We start from the raw sequence: 17,060 nt of genomic DNA, 5'->3' as shown, positions 1-17,060 counted from the left end.
ATGCCAAAATGCTGTTAGTGGAAAAACACAGATAGTATGCAGTTTGTGCACAGGTCCACAGGAGGGAGGCATTGCCCCTTTTATCCTCATTTTTGAGACTTATCAGCTTCCTCTGGCATTCTTTCAATGTTACTATTATTGTTATCATGTTGTATCAATTGTATTGATGTTTCATGTAACAGTAGGATATCAGCTGAAGGTTGATACATAGAAATATATGCAATATTTTTTATTACAATTGATTCATCTAATTATGCTAAATTAAACATGAAAATTAAAACAAGTAAATAGTGCACTGAAAGGATGCAGTTTCCAAACTAGTCTGTTATCATTTGTTCAATATTGTTCAATATTATGTTATGTATCAATGGATCATGCAATAATTTACTAACTGTAACTGAAAAAACTCATATTTGTTCAGCAGCGAGAGCTCGTAGCAAATAGTTTCATCAATTTTTATTGGATTACAAAGACAGAAGAATGTTCCAGTATATTACTAAAACAAATCGATATCCCATTGCATTTTGATAGATCAAAAACAAGTAAAGAAGATAGTACAGTTATGGGCAAACGTTTTGATAATGACACAAATATTATTTTCACAAAGTCTGCGGCCTCAGTTTTTTATGATGGCAATTTGCATATATTCCAGAATGTCATGAAGAGGGATTAGATTAATTGCAATTAATTTCAAAGTCCCTCTTTGCCATGTCAATGAACTTTATCCCAAAAACAACATTTCCACTGCATTTCAGCTCTGCCACAAAAGGACCAGCTGACATCAGGTCAGTGATTCTCTCGTTAACACAGGTGAGAGTGTTGACGAGGACAAGGTTGGAGATCACTCTGTCATGCTGATTGAGTTAGAATAAGTTTTAAAAGGAGGATGGTGCTTGAAATCATTGTTCTTCCTCTGTTAACCATGGTTACCTGCAAGGAAACGTGCAGTCATTATTGCTTTGCACATAAAGGGCTTCACAGGCAAGGATATTGCTGCTAGTGAGATTGCACCTAAATCAACCATTTATCGGATCATTAAGATAAAGATAAAGTAAAGAGGTTCAATATTGGTGAAGAAGGCTTCAGGGCGCCCAAAAACGTCCAGCAAGCGCCAGGACCGTCTCCTAAAATTGATTCAGCTGCGGGATCGGGGCACTACCAGTGCAGAGCTTGCTCAGGAATGGCAGCAGGCGGATGTGAGTGCATCTGCACGCACAGTGAGGCAAAGACTTTTGGAGAATAGCCTGGTGTCCAGAAGGCCAGAAAGAAGCCACTTCTCTCCAGGAAAAACATCAGGGACAGTCTGATATTTTGCAAAAGGTACAGGGATTGGACTGCTGAGGACTGGGGTAAAGTAATTTTATTTGATGATTCCCCTTTCAGACTGTTTGGGGCATCTGGAAAAATGCTTGTCTGGAGAATGAAAGGTGAGTGCTACCATCAGTCCTGTGTCATGTCAACAGTAAAGCATCTTGAGACCATTCATGTGTGGGGTTGCTTCTCAGCCAAGGGAGTGGGCTCTCTCACAATTTTGCCTAAGAGGAGAGCCATGAATAAAGAATGGTACCAAAACATCCTCCAAAAGCAAGTTCTCCCAACCATCCAAGAACAGTTTGGTGACGAACATTGCCTTTTCCAGCATGATGGAGCACCTTGCCATAAGGCAGAAGTCATAACTAAATGGCTCGGGGATCAAAACATCAAAATTTTGGGTCCATGGCCAGGAAACTCCCCAGACCTTAATTTCATTGAGAACTTGTGGTCAATTCTCAATATGCGGGTGGACAAACAAAAACCCACAAATTCTGACAAGCATTGATTAGCCAAGAACGGGCAGCCATGAGTCAGTATGTGGCCCAGAAGTTGATTGACAGCATGCCAGGGCAAATTGCAGAGGTCTAAAAAAATAGGGTCAACACTGCAAATATTATGTAATTGGCAATAAAAGCCTTTAACACTTATGAAATACTTGTAATTTTACTTCAGTATACCATAGCAGCATCTGGCAAAAAGGTCTAAAAACACTGAAACAGCAAACTTTGTAAAAAACCAATACTTGTGTCATTCTCAAAACTTTTGCCCATGACTGTATTTTAGGGACCAAACTTCAGTTACATTGCACAGTGTACATGTTCAAGGGGTGCCCTTATAACTAACAGATTATTTATTCTGATTTACGTAGATTTCATACAGACATCCTGGCATGGAGAACAAGTTCCTGGGCCAAACTGTATGGAATTGGTGAAATATATATATATTTAATAATAAAAATATTTTGGTTTTGGTTTTTTTAACAAAATATACATTAATTATGGATTGCAGTGGGATTGAAGCACACATTTGTACTTAAATCCCACTGTCCCTGAATCCTTTTACCATGCAAAGTGTAGCGAGTAGATTCAGGCAATAACATTTTATTGCACACAAGCAAAGTAATGCGTGAAATGAATTAAACTTCATCCTATGCTTTGTATGGGGAAATAACATAGGTGCAAAAATTTATTTAGGTTGCGATGGCTCAAAAAATGGAGGAATAATTGTCAGGAACATATAAATATATAACATTTCTACACATAAAGCATTATCATTAGTGAGAATGAGGAATTGATTAGGCCCCATAGTGTGGGATTGTACCAAAATCAAATCTTCGTGGACAAAAGTTTTTAAATTCCTTCAGTGGAAGTTCTTTTTGCATGAATATGAATATGTATACTCTTTGTTGACTCAAACACCAATAGCAACTAAATCAGTCAATTTAAATCACCGGAAACATATGTATTCACATTGTTTGAATATAGTTTAAAAAATGATTGAATCAGGTTTATGATTTGGAGCAACTCCGTAACACCAAAGAAGAGTTTGACATTCAACAGAGCAAAGATTGAAACTACAAAAAAATTAGAAACACATGAAATGGAAATGTTGTGAGATCACCTGTGACTTCTGTCATGTCACAAGTGTATATCTTACGTTAATATGATTGTGTACACTAGAGGACTGTTTTTATATTTGCTTTCTCTCTGTTATGCTTTTAAAATGTTTCTTCTTTTGTACAAGACTCACATTTTGGAGGAAGCTATTGCAATTTGTATTTAGTTTTTTGCTCACACTACTGCTTTCTATTCTTTTCTTCTGTGTTGTGGTGAGGTTTCCTTGCAGCAGTCAAACATTTGTTTACAACGAAAAAATTATGTTTTCAATATTTTCGCAGCTCTGTCACTTTGTCTCTTGTCACACTGTTGCTATGTGGTCTAGTAGGTTACTTTTTTGATACTAAATAACTATGCAAGATTTGGCAGCATTATCTTGAGAGCTGTGGAAGATATTCACCAACAACCAACCAATATAATATATATATATATACACACACGTATATGTAAGTTTGCCATGTATTAACTGCCTAATGGAGGGAATTTCATAGAAATCTCCTCTGTTTAGTCTGTCACTGTGTAGAATTGCAGTCCCCATAGTAATCTATGCAATGTTCTGCAATGTATGAAGCTTTGATAAGCTTCGCATTGCACGGACAGGCAACGCCATCTCATGATGGCGTTACCTGTCATTTCCTATGGGATTCTGCTGAAGCCTCTCTGGCTTCACAGAATACGGTACATGCGCACGGCACTTCCTCCTGTCCTTCCTGCCAGTAAGCAGGAAAAAAAGATCGCAGGAGAGGGGTCACTTCGCCGGGGTTCCCAGAGTAGCCTCGGCATGGTGCATCTTAGCGGTACCTAAATACTATATCACTGCGATGTGCAGCAATGCAGGTTTAGCTGTACCTCATCTTATTGATGCATAGACCCCTATATCCAAGGAAAACCTTATTTGCAAAATTCTCTGGTTTATTGGAATTTTAATTTTAGGTAAATCAATTTGCTCATATAGTTTAAGTTTTTAGGTTCATGAACTTCAAGATCGCTGATCGTAGTTACTGTGAGGCTGTAGTTACACTCACATGACATGAATGGCACTTTTTCTGTGGCTTTAGATATTGTTTAGCTTTCCAAGTGCAGATGAACCTCAAATAAAACCACATTCCACAAGATTAAAAGGAGACACTTCAGAACTAGGAGGAAGAGAAAAGCTAATCTGTTGACTACCTTACAGGAAGGGAGAATAAGACACCTGTTCACTTAATTAAGTGTGAGCTGATTTAACTTAAATGTTATTAATATAAATAGGGCAGTGAATGGGTCCCTTGTTTCTGCTAAAAGGCAGTTCAGTAGGATATATTAAAAAACAACAAAAACAAATATTTAGGTTGGTTTGTCATCAGCAGTGCACACTGGAGGTTATTCATCAGGCTTTGATAATACCCTCTTGATAACCAAAATACTGAAACTAAAGGATTTCACTCCACACTATCCCAACAAATATTTACAGGGCTTTTATATCTTCTTATATCTGCTTCAGTGATGCCAGTTGTCCTAGCCATTCACAGTAGGGATGAGCGCACTCGGATTTATGAAATCCGAGCCCACCCGAACGTTGCGGATCCGAGTCGGATCCGAGACAGATCCGGGTATTGGCGCCAAATTCAAAAGTGAAACTGAGGCTCTGACTCATAATCCCGTTGTCGGATCTCGCGATACTCGGATCCTATAAATTCCCCGCTAGTCGCCGCCATCTTCACTCGGGCATTGATCAGGGTAGAGGGAGGGTGTGTTAGGTGGTCCTCTGTGCTGTTTAGTTCTGTGCTGTTTAGTTCTGTGCTGTTTAGTTCTGTGCTGTTTAGTTCTGTGCTGTTTAGTGCTGTGCTGTGCTGTGCTGTGCTGTGCTGTGCTGTGTTCTGCAGTATCAGTCCAGTGGTGCTGTGTGCTGTGCTCTGTCCTTCTGAGGTCAGTGGTGCTGCTGGGTCCTGTGCTGTGTCCTGTTCAATCCAGTGGTGCTGTGTCCTGTGCTCTGTGCTTCTAAGGGCATAGTTATTTCCCCATTATTCCCAAGTTTTTAAAAAATAAAAAAAAAGTAAAAAAAAATAAAACATTAGAAATTAAAAAAAATATATATAATTATAACCAAATGTGCAAAACCAATCCAGCAGTATAAGTCCATTGGTACTGCAATATTACCAAGTTCACACATTCTGCAGTATTAGTCCAGTGGTGCTGTGTCCTGTGCTCTGTCCTGCTGAGTTCCGTAGTGCTGCTGGGTCCTGTGCCGTGTCCTGTTCAGTCCAGTGGTGCTGTGTCCTGTGCTCTGTGCTTCTAAGGGCATAGTTATTTCCCCATTATTCCCAAGTTTTTAAAAAATAAAAAAAAAGTAAAAAAAAATAAAAAATTAAAAATAAAAAAAAATATATATAATTATAACCAAATGTGCAAAACCAATCCAGCAGTATAAGTCCATTGGTACTGCAATATTACCAAGTTCACACATTCTGCAGTATCAGTCCAGTGGTGCTGTGTCCTGTGCTCTGTCCTGCTGAGTTCCGTAGTGCTGCTGGGTCCTGTGCCGTGTCCTGTTCAGTCCAGTGGTGCTGTGTCCTGTGCTCTGTGCTTCTAAGGGCATAGTTTTTTCCCCACTATTCCCAAGTTTTTTAAAAATTAAAAAAAAGTAAAAAAAAATAAAAAATTTAAAAAAAAAAAAAATATATAATAATTTAAACCAAATTTGCAAAACCAATCCAGCAGTATAAGTCCATTGGTACTGCAATATTACCAAGTTCACACATTCTGCAGTATCTTGTGCTACATATAATGGAGACCAAAAATTTGGAGGATAAAGTAGGGAAAGATCAAGACCCACTTCCTCCTAATGCTGAAGCTGCTGCCACTAGTCATGACATAGACGATGAAATGCCATCAACGTCGTCTTCCAAGCCCGATGCCCAATCTCGTAGTACCGGGCATGTAAAATCCAAAAACCCCAAGTTAAGAAAAAGTAGCAAAAAGAGAAACTTTAAATCATCTGAGGAGAAACGTAAAGTTGCCAATATGCCATTTACGACACGGAGTGGCAAGGAACGGCTTAGGCCCTGGCCCGTGTTCATGACTAGTGGTTCAGCTTCACCCACGGATCTTAGCCCTCCTCCTCCTCCCCCCCCCTACAAAAAATTGAAGAGAGTTATGCTGTCAGCAACAAAACAGCAAACAACTCTGCCTTCTAAAGAGAAATTATCACAAATCCCCAAGGCGAGTCCAAGGGTGTTGGTGGTTGTCAAGCCTGACCTTCCCATCACTGTACGGGAAGAGGTGGCTCGGGAGGAGGCTATTGATGATGTAGCTGGCGCTGTGGAGGAACTTGATGATGAGGATGGTGATGTGGTTATTGTAAATGAGGCACCAGGGGGGGAAACAGCTGATGTCCATGGGATGAAAAAGCCCATCGTCATGCCTGGTCAGAAGACCAAAAAATGCACCTCTTCGGTCTGGAGTTATTTTTATCCAAATCCAGACAACCAATGTATGGCCATATGTAGCTTATGTAAAGCTCAAATAAGCAGGGGTAAGGATCTTGCCCACCTAGGAACATCCTCCCTTATACGTCACCTGAATAACCTTCATAGTTCAGTGGTTAGTTCAGGAACTGGGGCTAGGACCCTCATCGGTACAGGGACACCTAAATCCCGTGGTCCAGTTGGATACACACCAGCAACACCCTCCTCGTCAACTTCCTCCACAATCTCCATCAGATTCAGTCCTGCAGCCCAAGTCAGCAGCCAGACTGAGTCCTCCTCAATACGGGATTCATCCGAGGAATCCTGCAGCGGTACGCCTACTACTGCCACTGCTGCTGTTGCTGCTGTTAGTCGGTCATCTTCCCAGAGGGGAAGTCGTAAGACCGCTAAGTCTTTCACAAAACAATTGACCGTCCAACAGTCGTTTGCCATGACCACAAAATACGATAGTAGTCACCCTATTGCAAAGCGTATAACTGCGGCTGTAACTGCAATGTTGGTGTTAGACGTGCGCCCGGTGTCCGCCATCAGTGGAGTGGGATTTAGAGGGTTGATGGAGGTATTGTGTCCCCGGTACCAAATCCCCTCGAGATTCCACTTCACTAGGCAGGCGATACCAAAAATGTACAGAGAAGTACGATCAAGTGTCCTCAGTGCTCTAAAAAATGCGGTTGTACCCACTGTCCACTTAACCACGGACATGTGGACAAGTGGTTCTGGGCAAACGAAGGACTATATGACTGTGACAGCCCACTGGGTAGATGCATCCCCTTCCGCAGCAACAGCAACAGCTGCATCAGTAGCAGCATCTACAAAATGGCTGCTCATGCAAAGGCAGGCAACATTGTGCATTACAGGCTTTAATAAGAGGCACAACGCTGACAACATATTAGAGAAAATGAGGGAAATTATCTCCCAGTGGCTTACCCCACTTAGACTCTCATGGGGATTTGTGGTGTCAGACAATGCCAGTAACATTGTGCGGGCATTAAATATGGGCAATTTCCAGCACGTCCCATGTTTTGCCCACACCATTAATTTGGTGGTGCAGCATTACCTCAAGAGTGACAGGGGTGTGCAGGAGATGCTTGCGGTGGCGCGCAAAATTGCTGGACACTTTCGGCATTCAGCCAGTGCCTACCGCAGACTAGAGGCACATCAAAAAAGCATGAACCTGCCCTGCCATCACCTCAAACAAGAGGTTGTGACGCGCTGGAACTCCACCCTCTATATGCTGCAGAGGATGGATGAGCAGCAAAAGGCCATTCAGGCCTACACAGCCACCTACGACATAGGCAAAGGAGTGGGGATGCGCCTCAGTCAAGCGCAGTGGAGACTGATTTCCGTGTTGTGCAAGGTTCTGCAGCCATTTGAACTTGCCACACGAGAAGTCAGTTCCGACACTGCCAGCTTGAGTCAGGTCATTCCCCTGATCAGGCTGTTGCAGAAGCAGCTGGAGAAAGTGAGGGAGGAGCTGGTAAGCCATTGCGATTACACCAAGCATGTAGCTCTTGTGGATGTAGCCCTTCGTACGCTTTGCCAGGATCCGAGGGTGGTCACTCTTTTAAAGTCAGAGGAATACATTCTGGCCACCGTGCTCGATCCTCGGTTTAAAGCGTATGTTGTGTCTCTGTTTCCGGCGGACACAAGTCTACAGCGGTGCAAAGACCTGCTGGTCAGGAGATTGTCCTCTGAAGAGGACCGTGACATGCCAACAGCTCCACCCTCATTTTCTTCCACATCTATGGCTGCGAGGAAAAAGCTCAGTTTTCCCAAAAGAGGCACTGGCGGGGATGCTGATAACATCTGGTCCGGACTGAAGGACCTGCCAACCATTGCAGACATGTCTACTCTCGCTGCATTGGATGCTGTCACAATAGAAAAAATTGTGGATGATTACTTTGCTGACACCATCCAAGTAGACATGTCAGACAGTCCATATTGTTACTGGCAGGAAAAAAAGGCAGTTTGGAAGCCCCTGTACAAACTGGCTCTATTTTACCTGAGTTGTCCCCCCTCCAGTGTGTACTCGGAAAGAGTTTTTAGTGCAGCGGGGAACCTGGTCAGTGAGCGGCGAAGGAGGTTGCTTCCTCATAACGTTGAAAAAATGATGTTTATAAAAATGAATAATCAATTCCTCAATGAAGTACAGCACTGCCCTCCAGATACTACAGAGGGACCTGTGGTTGTGGAGTCCAGCGGGGACGAATTGATAATGTGTGATGAGGAGGAAGTACACACTGTAGGGGGAGAGGAATCAGAGGTTGAGGATGAGGACGACATCTTGCCTCAGTAGAGCCTGTTTAGTCTGTACAGGGAGAGATGAATAGCTTTTTTGGTGTGGGGGCCCAAACAAACCAATCATTTCAGCCAAAGTTGTTTGGTAGGCCCTGTCGCTGAAATGATTGGTTTGTTAAAGTGTGCATGTCCTATTTCAACAACATAAGGGTGGGTGTGAGGGCCCAAGGACAATTCCATCTTGGAACTTTTTTTTTGGCATTATATGACCAATCAACAGTCGTTTGCCATGTTCAAAAAGTAAAACCAAATGTAAAAAAATTCAAGAAATTAAACCAAAAGTAAAATGCCGTGTCATAATTTAAAACAAGAGGTATTGACGTGCTCTAAAACTACTGTATTGTTGTTTATATTTTATAAACACTACACTTAAAAGCTTGAGTCTTTCAATAGAAAAGTAACTGTCCATTGCATGAATATTTGCAACAGGGACAATTTTAGGGTTAAGAAAGTCAACTAATAACACTTCGACGCTGTCTGTCTTTATAAACACTACACTTGGAAGTTGGAGGAGGTATTGTGGCCCCGGCACCAAATTTACTACCGGGGCCACTCCACTGTGCAGTCCATATTTAGGTGTATCAGATATTAAACAACGGTGACAGTTGATGCCCAATTTTTTAATTATATTGTGGCCTCGGTACCAAATTGTGTACCGGGGCCACCACACTACGCAGTCAAGATAGATAGATGCGTATTGCGTATCATAGATAAAGTACATTCAGTGGTGTGGGGCAAATTGAAAAATATTCAAAATGCACTGACATTATCAAAAACAAGAGGTTGTCACACGCTAAAACTCCAACATGTATATGATGGAGAGGATGGAGGAGCAGCCGTATGTGTAGTGTAATGCAGATCTGTTGAAGGTTTTTTATATATTTTATTGTGGTGCCCAGTGCCCACTCCTCTACGCAGTCCAGGTACAATTATTGGTGGGAATCATAAAAGTTCAGGGTTTTTAATATATTGTGGTGACCCACTCCTCTACGCAGTCCAGGTACAATTATTGGTGCGATTCATAAAAGTTCAGGGTTTTTAATTTATATTGTGGTGACCCACTCCTCTACGCAGTCCAGGTACAATTATTGGTGCGAATCATAAAAGTTCAGGGTTTTTAATATATTGTGGTGACCCACTCCTCTACGCAGTCCAGGTACATTTATTGGTGCGATTCATAAAAGTTCGGGGTTTTTAAGATATTGTGGTGACCCACTCCTCTACGCAGTCCAGGTACATTTATTGGTGCGAATCATAAAAGTTCAGGGTTTTTAATATATATTGTGGTGACCCACTCCTCTACGCAGTCCAGGTACATTTATTGGTGCGAATCATAAAAGTTCAGGGTTTTTAATATATTGTGGTGACCCACTCCTCTACGCAGTCCAGGTACAATTATTGGTGCGATTCATAAAAGTTCAGGGTTTTTAATTTATATTGTGGTGACCCACTCCTCTACGCAGTCCAGGTACAATTATTGGTGCGATTCATAAAAGTTCAGGGTTTTTAATTTATATTGTGGTGACCCACTCCTCTACGCAGTCCAGGTACAATTATTGGTGCGAATCATAAAAGTTCAGGGTTTTTAATATATTGTGGTGACCCACTCCTCTACGCAGTCCAGGTACATTTATTGGTGCGATTCATAAAAGTTCGGGGTTTTTAAGATATTGTGGTGACCCACTCCTCTACGCAGTCCAGGTACATTTATTGGTGCGAATCATAAAAGTTCAGGGTTTTTAATATATATTGTGGTGACCCACTCCTCTACGCAGTCCAGGTACAATTATTGGTGCGAATCATAAAAGTTCAGGGTTTTTAATTTATATTGTGGTGACCCACTCCTCTACGCAGTCCAGGTACAATTATTGGTGCGATTCATAAAAGTTCAGGGTTTTTAATATATATTGTGGTGACCCACTCCTCTACGCAGTCCAGGTACATTTATTGGTGCGAATCATAAAAGTTCAGGGTTTTTAAGATATTGTGGTGACCCACTCCTCTACGCAGTCCAGGTACAATTATTGGTGCGAATCATAAAAGTTCAGGGTTTTTAATATATTGTGGTGACCCACTCCTCTACGCAGTCCAGGTACAATTATTGGTGCGATTCATAAAAGTTCAGGGTTTTTAATTTATATTGTGGTGACCCACTCCTCTACGCAGTCCAGGTACAATTATTGGTGCGATTCATAAAAGTTCAGGGTTTTTAATATATATTGTGGTGACCCACTCCTCTACGCAGTCCAGGTACATTTATTGGTGCGAATCATAAAAGTTCAGGGTTTTTAAGATATATTGTGGTGACCCACTCCTCTACGCAGTCCAGGTACATTTATTGGTGCGAATCATAAAAGTTCAGGGTTTTTAAGATATATTGTGGTGACCCACTCCTCTACGCAGTCCAGGTACAATTATTGGTGCGATTCATAAAAGTTCAGGGTTTTTAAGATATATTGTGGTGACCCACTCCTCTACGCAGTCCAGGTACATTTATTGGTGCGAATCATAAAAGTTCAGGGTTTTTAATATATATTGTGGTGACCCACTCCTCTACGCAGTCCAGAAAGATACCTTGTTGCAACGTTTTGGACTAATAACTATATTGTGAGGTGTTCAGAATACACTGTAAATTAGTGGAAATGCTTGTTATTGAATGTTATTGAGGTTAATAATAGCCTAGGAGTGAAAATAAGCCCAAAAACTTGATTTTTAAACTTTTTATGTTTTTTTCAAAAAAAATCCGAATCCAATACCTTAAATCCGAACCGAGACCTTTCGTCAAATGTTTTGCGAGACAAATCCGAACCTCAAAAATAACGAAAATCCGGATCCAAAACACAAAACACGAGACCTCAAAAGTCGCCGGTGCACATCCCTAATTCACAGCAAGCCCCTCTGTACAAACAAAGCTGTTCCATCCGTTGTATATATTCATGCTGTGATGCCTTGATACCAGTCCTAGGTTGAAATGTAAAACACAATCGTTTGATCTCTGTCATCACAACATTTAGGCATTAACATAGCCTTCGTGTTTATGACAATACCCCACTTCACATTTTTCTATGTGATTTTTTTTTTAACTGCTTTGTGTACTGTATTAAACTTTGCATTGTTTTTTTTTTCATGATCTACAGGAGTTTCTTTTTATAGTATAGTGAAATATATATATTTTTAATTTATTATTATTAATTTATACATGTTAAAGTGGATACATTTAGGAAAAAAAATACATGTCCCATCAGGGCCAGACTGGGACTAAAAATCAGCCCTGGCATTTAAAGCACACAGGACCACCTCTGTTCCAGATAATCATGATGATGATGATGATGATGCACATCAGTATCAGACAATGGTATGTATAGGACTGTGAAGAGAAATTTGGGTCACAGGTACAGTGAACCTTCAGAGCCCCCCTCCATAGAGGAGTAGGAGAGAAACTGCGACGCTGCTTAGCGGCTGTGCCAAAAAGGGGCATGGCCACATTGTGTATGGGGCGTGGTCAACATGGGACATTGATACATACATTATAATAAAACATATTACGTCCTCTCCAGCCACATCACGCCAGCCTCCCAGGCATCTATCAGGGTGGGAACTTCCTGCAGCGTGAGCAGGGAAGCTCTTAGTCTCACAAGATTACCAAATCTTGTAAGACGTAGAGTTCCTCGGCTTGCTCTGCAGGCCGTGTACTGTCCAGGGACTGGGAACAGCTATCGGCTCCCTCCTCCTAACCAGAGCTGGATTAAGGTTTGGGGAACCCGGGGTATTTAAGACAGGGAGGCCCCCTGTTAGGTAACATGGTTATCATTTTAGACAAATACACAGGCAATGCTGTGTGCACTACTGTTTAGGTGTACGCAACTCTGCCTTCACAAGCAGTACAATGTGAAGCGTGACATACCACCAAACTGTACTGGTAGTTGGACCAAATCCTGGTTAAGCAAAACAGTTACTCAAAATCGGGACTGCCCCAAAATATTCAGGACAGTTGGCAGACTGTCCTACTCTCTCTTACCTGTCTTGTCACTCTCACCACCTGTGGCTGCTGGTGTCTGGATCCTAGAATGTTAGAGGCCCTATTTGGAAAAAAAATAGGTACATGAAATTTAGAAAATTCCAACCAGTCCCGGTGTTAAATAAATACAACCCACGTTTTATAATTAGGCCTCCCTCCAGTCCCAACATTAAAAGAATAGTATTCTTATTTGATAAATAGATCTATTTCCCTCCTAGCAGCCCTGAGATTAAATTAATAGCATTCATATTTAATAAATAGGCATATTCCACCTAACCTGCCCATAAATTAAATTAATAGTATTCACATTTAATAAATACACATATTTCCTCCCACACAGCCTTAAATAGGCAACACCATGACCGCTTACATTAAATATCCCCCTCCATCAAATTAGTAGACTTAACCATCATCCCACCAATAAATCATTAGTTCCCACCCACAATTATGTGATTAATTCCCGACCCCCATTAAATGAAGTCACCCCCTCCCAAGTGCACGCCTTGAAGAATAATGAAATCCCCCCTTGTGTCCCGACTAAATGCTTCTTTGCCATCTAGCACACAGACATTCACAGCTAACACTGGGTGGGCACGGTTGGTATAACAAGTGTTGGCACAGCACTTTGATGTCATTGTGCACAAATGTGTATCCCCAATAAGTTTAAGTGACTTGATCCATAAAATTGTCAAATCTCAGACCACTGGAGAAAAACCTACCCAAGTGAATTAAAATGTATTATACAAGAGAGTTGTGTATATATACAACAGGTGCAGAAATACAACATCTGCTGACACTTACATAGGCACACCGCAAAACCCAGAAATCTTATGTACATGCTCAACTAAGCATTAGACAGTCACCATTAAGTCATGAAATTGAAATATAAAAGTATACCTTATGGCGCTAGATGCTCTACAACATGTTAGATGGCAATCCCCTCATGACAGATGTAACAGTCTACAATGTGAGGAAGCACTAAAGGGGACTCCAAAACATACTAATATAGGGTAATATTGCATAGAAATGTACAACACAAGTATGTGGAAAGTCACACAGAGGTAAACCCTTCTTCCATGTGCACAACACTCGTGAGCAACTCATTCCAATGAATACACCATGTGGGGAATAACCCCTTAGAGTAATCTGCTTACAGGATAACTCCGTTATTCAGGCACATCAATCATGAACTGGAATGGTCTCCTACTGGGCTTCCCTCTTCATAGGACCTCCAAAGCTCCCCACATGAGTACAAAAGAAGTATAGTATATATAGTGGTAATACACTATATCCAGTGATGCCTGGTGCCCTGTGCATTAAAATTGTTTACTTTGATTGCTCTGGGTAACAGACTCTGCTAAGCAGCCTTTATACAGTCTGGCCTGCTGTCTACCACTTCAAACTCTATTTTGTGCTACCTTTGCATGAGTTCATAACGTATCATAACCAGATTACAGGTAGCTTTGTGAAGATGTCACCGGGAAATTACACATAGGGTCTCATTTACATTTAGGGCAAATCCAGTTAAAGACTGTAAATTTTCACCTGAAAAGCAGTGCTGTGATGCAAGACATGTAGGGAAAATACAGTCTGCTTATGCATTCAGAACATAAAGACTAGGCAAATTATTTTAATACTGCAATTTAGAGTTGTTATGACCTTACTTGCCCACCATTTGAGCATCCCCTCCTGGAGATTGCATCATCATGTCCACATGCTCAAGTGCCCAATTGCGCAATTCGCCTCACTGTGTAGTGGGGGGTGAGGCCATCAATGTTCATCCAAATGTGCCATCAGAGCCCTTTCCCCTTCAGAAGAAAGTGAAGCAGGATCCGTGAGGATCACCTCCTCAGCCGAGGGAGTAGGCAGGTATGGTATGACACTGCTCCAATTTTAAATATGTTGACACATTTGCCCCCCACTCCTCCCCTCCCTACTGTGTGACAAGATTTTGCCAAGATACAAATCTGCACTTTCTTGCTGGATTTACTCCTAAATAAGGCCCATAGGAGGAGAGTAAATTCCTGCGTTGTTGCCGTGCACAATTACTGTTGCTAGAGTACAGCAGGGCTATCTTTCCCATTGAGCATGCTGGGCAACTGTCCGGGGGCCCCTCAGGCAAGCGGGCCCCATAGGCAGGGCTCTGCAGTAAGCTCTGAAAAACAAAACAAAATCAAACTTACCTTTTTGTGGTGACGCAGTGACGATTCAGGTCCCTCCCTTTCTCACTCCTTCGTGCTGCGTTCGCACTGAATGTTAGGAGTGATGTCATCACACCCGGCATTTTCAGTGAGAAGCGCAGCACAGAGAAGCCATAGAGAAGAAAAAAAACGAAGAGAAGAAGGCAATAGAAAGATAAGTGAAGGGGGACAAATAAAAGAATAATGGAGGGCACAGGCACAGTATCTGATAGGGGCAGGGGGGGAGGTGACCAGAGGCGCATGATGAATGGGGCAAATAGAAGAATAATGGAGGGCACAGTATCTAATACAGGGGCGGTTGGAGACCCAGAAGCGTGATGAAGGGGGACAAACAGGAGCATAATGGAGGACACATTGTCTGATAAAGGGGCAGACCAGAAGCATGATGAAGGGGGACAAACAGGAGCATAAAGGAGGGCACAGTTTGCAATACAAGGGGCAGACCATAAGCATGATGAAGGAGGACAAACAGGAGCATAATGGAGCGCACCGTTTCCGATACCGGGGGAGAACCAGAAGCGTGATGAAGGGGGGCAAATGAGCATAATGGAGGGTACAGTGTTGAAATAGGGGAGATGTGAAGGGGGACAAAAGAAGCTGATGTGAATGTAAGGGGCATATGGAGATATCTGATGAGCATGCAAGGGGCAATTAGGTTTGATGGCATGTGGAGGGGTGTGATGGGTATGTTGGCCATTTATAACTTTTTTTATCCCCACTTAATCAGTTCCTTCCACAGTGATTGTGAAGTACTGGAAGAGACTATATGTAGCTCTTTGAAACCTCCTCCCCTGGATACAGCAGCAAGGTAAGAGTGGTACTGATTTGGTGATTATTGTGAACATTTTAGCATTGTTCGATATTTTCTTTTTCATTTGGCAAGATATTGAAAAAAATTATGTGGATTAATCTCTGTAGTACAGTATGTTTTCTTAATGTTTAAACAATGACTTTTTTTGCAGGTGACTATAAATACAAACTTAATTTTATTGATAATTACATTTTTATTTATGTGATTGGTTGTGTAGGTAGGGGCCCCAGTTCACTGTTTTCCCAGGGGCCCATAATGTTGTTAAGATGGCCCTGCAGTACAGTGTGAGTCGCAAGCAAAAATATGCGTTAAAATTACCGTAGTAATGGTAATAATGTGCGCCCTGCGTTGTTCTAAAGAGCAATACAGGGAATTGAATCTGCCCCATAGTGTTTTGTACTGCTTTGTGAAATGTAGTTTTCTATCACAATCACTGCACATACTTCTGCAATGTTACTGCAAGCTGTACTTTCCCCAATAGAACTGTATTTTGTAAAGATACACAGGCAAAAAACTGCTACTGAGACTCGCATAAGCTTCTAAAAAGGTGCTTCTGAGGTCACAATAATAAAAACAAAAAGACAGACACATGTCTTGAGCAAATATAAGCTTTATTATAGATATCAATGAAGGAATTATCCTTTGACATGTTATGTTATGTTTACAAAAAAGTAAATAAATATAGATTTTTAAGGGATCTCAGAGATACATTATGCCTTAGTTTCTTAAAGCGGACTTGTCACCAGGTTTTCAAGCATGATTTTTTTTGCTTTGTAGAATACCTTGTACACCGTGGAGAGAACATTTTGCTCAGCATGCTAAGTTGTCTTTCCATCTCACGCAGTGTTAGAGCTGTGACTTGTAGAGAGACGAGCTTAGTACAGTCTGACGCCTCGATTAGAAAGCAGAATTGGACAGTCAGATTAAAGTGCGCATTTCCCTGGACAGTTTACTCTACAAATCACAGCCCTACTGCTGTAGTAGATGTTGTACACTGCTCACAATGTGACAGTATGTGGTGTCTCAGTTAACTTTTTAAAACCCTGGCAAATGTCACTCAAACACACATCTATTGTGGCATCATTCGAATTTGCCATAAATGCCAATTCTCCCATGAATGTCCGGGAGACTCATGAATTTCAGGGCGTTCACCCGCACTCCCAGAAGATTAGGCCACCCTCCTGGATCACGCCCACCTCACTAGTGAAGTGGCTGGGACAGGGGCTTGATGATGCTATTTGCAGCAAATCACATCATCCTGGACCCACCCTCAACTGCGGGATGCCGCTTATCACTTTTTTGTTTGAAAATTAATGCCAACTAGGTACCTGCCAT

At 41.7% G+C, this 17,060-nt stretch overlaps 1 protein-coding gene across 1 annotated transcript in view; it reads left to right on the top strand.

Annotated features, from left to right (window-relative positions):
• The window catches only part of ARHGAP6 (Rho GTPase activating protein 6), a 550,783-nt gene that overhangs the window by 204,754 nt on the left and 328,969 nt on the right, over positions 1-17,060 (top strand). The window lies entirely within an intron of this gene.

This window comes from Mixophyes fleayi, chromosome 2, assembly GCF_038048845.1.
Source record: "Mixophyes fleayi isolate aMixFle1 chromosome 2, aMixFle1.hap1, whole genome shotgun sequence".
In the NCBI taxonomy this organism is placed as follows: Eukaryota; Metazoa; Chordata; class Amphibia; order Anura; family Limnodynastidae; genus Mixophyes; species Mixophyes fleayi.
The sequence above is the reverse complement of the archived record's forward strand: the minus strand, read 5'-3'. Positions and strand labels throughout refer to the sequence as shown.